The sequence below is a fragment of the Helianthus annuus genome, chromosome 13 (genome assembly GCF_002127325.2).
Source record: "Helianthus annuus cultivar XRQ/B chromosome 13, HanXRQr2.0-SUNRISE, whole genome shotgun sequence".
NCBI lineage: Eukaryota > Viridiplantae > Streptophyta > Magnoliopsida > Asterales > Asteraceae > Helianthus > Helianthus annuus.
Window position 1 is genome coordinate 113,371,497 of NC_035445.2, and position 2,019 is coordinate 113,373,515.

At 32.2% G+C, this 2,019-nt stretch overlaps 1 long non-coding RNA gene across 1 annotated transcript; it reads left to right on the forward strand.

Moving 5' to 3' along the window:
* The first annotated feature begins 743 nt into the window (after positions 1 to 743).
* On the forward strand, positions 744 to 1,449 carry LOC118485404. The gene is made up of 3 exons (XR_004875903.1): positions 744 to 863; positions 953 to 1,159; positions 1,247 to 1,449. It is a non-coding gene; the product is annotated as an uncharacterized LOC118485404 (long non-coding RNA).
* The last annotated feature ends 570 nt before the right edge of the window (positions 1,450 to 2,019 follow it).

The window sequence follows — 2,019 nt, forward strand, 5'->3', positions numbered from 1 at the left end:
TATGCTTCAGTGTTCTATGATTGAGCTCGTACGGATGTTGATTATTCTTGAATGATGAAATGAAGTATTGTGTTGTTGATTCTTTATGTGTTTGTAGGTTACTTATGATCGAATGGGTTAGTTAGGGCTTGTAGTTTCTGTGGTTTTAGGTTTGGATCTTGAAATTAGGGCTGATTGATGCTTTTTTAGGATTTTATTTTTATTTTAGGAGTTAGGTGTTGAATGTGAAATGTTGCTTTTAGTAGATTTTGATCTTATTTTAAGTGTCAGCAGTATATATAAACACTTTTGTTTCCTGTTTATTTCTTGAAAGTTATATTCATTGAATTATATAATGAGAGATGTGACATTGATGCAAATGACTTCAAGTTGGTATACAAAAGCCGAAGCAAATTGAATGTTGGTATAAAATGATTTTAAATTCTAAATGTTGGTATATAAGAGCTGAAGCAAATTGAAGGGGCTCTCTATGTTTGGGAAAGTTGTTTTGGTGAATTGTTCTCATGTATATTCATGTGTAGGTACATGGAAGAGACTAGCCATACTTCTTTAAACAACGGCTGAGCTTCATGGAACATAGGACCTATGAGAACTTACTTCGTGTAGTTTACACTTCTCTTTTCAGTTTATTATTATTGCTGTAAATATCTTAGATTTGAAAAGGATCTTGTATGTTGTTTAGATGAAATAGTTTAGTAAGTAATTCATCTCTCACAAAAGAATTCACCTGATTCATGTCTGCAGGATAATGATCGATGAGTTTCTTAATTGATATCTGTAAAGTTTCTCTCCGAAACTCGATATCGATATCCGTTCAAACAGATGCTTTAAGACTTCTCTTTAGTTGTTCACTGACTTGGATGGTATGATCTTTAATCAAACTTGAACTGATAAGTTTCTTTATTTTTAATGAATCAATCATGGTTTTCTAACGAGTAACCATGGAATGCAGTTTCAGATAACTTAAAAGGGATGGGACATTAAAATTTGTTACTGAAGATCATAAAGGGAAAAATTGGTCTAGTGTAAGACAAATGTCGGATTCTGTAATGCTAAAGACCAATTCAACTGCTCTTTTAGTAGTATGTTTCGCTGGGTATGCTCAAGATGCTTGAAAGTTATCATAATTGCACATGACTCTCGATGAATAGTACTACATGTAAAACGTAAAACTTTTAGACCATATTTTTATCATGATGATTTTGATTGCAAATGGTTTTTAACTATCTATAAATATTTATTTCAGGTGCAGTGGATGGAAAATGAAGGAAATTGGCTTTCATGGTTCCAAAGAATGTGCATGGTGAAGGTATACACCCTTTTAGATCATGCAGAGATGTTTCATAACAACCAGTTTTGGCCTCGAATCTCTATATTTGTGTCAAGGACTTTACTAAACGTTGATGGTTCATAACAACCTGTAATGCAAGCTTCGATCATGCAGAGATGTTTCTACCGTAGTTTTTTAGGTATGTTTGCAAGTCTAAACACACAAGTTCGTGAAACGGATTAATAAAAGTGAGACCTCTTTTTGCTGATGTTTTTAGTTTTTTACTTTCAGTTTATTTTCTTCATCACGAAACATAGATGGTTCTATTGTTGTTGACAAAAAACTGTGTGGAGCTGGAGCTGTTGATACAGAAGTCGTGACAGGTACTCATCTGGTCACATAATAATCTAGACAAAGCCACAAAGGGCAATTTCTTAGGTAAGAAGTGTTTACTTAAAAATAGGCATTTTGTATGGATAAAGTGCATATTCTTAATCCAGTCACCCCTAACTCTTTTTTTTCTATAAATCATAGAATCATTTTAGATAGTATCAATTTTGTAATCAAAGTAGATACTTGACATACTGATTGTTTATATGAACATAAAGAATTGCCCAAAAAGTGTATATACCGGGGTATTTTGATATAACATACATATAAAAATTTCAAAAACAAATTTTACAGTGTAATCGTATTTATAAAAAAGCACACGCTATTTATCGTTATTTGCTATGTAGCATATAAGTATG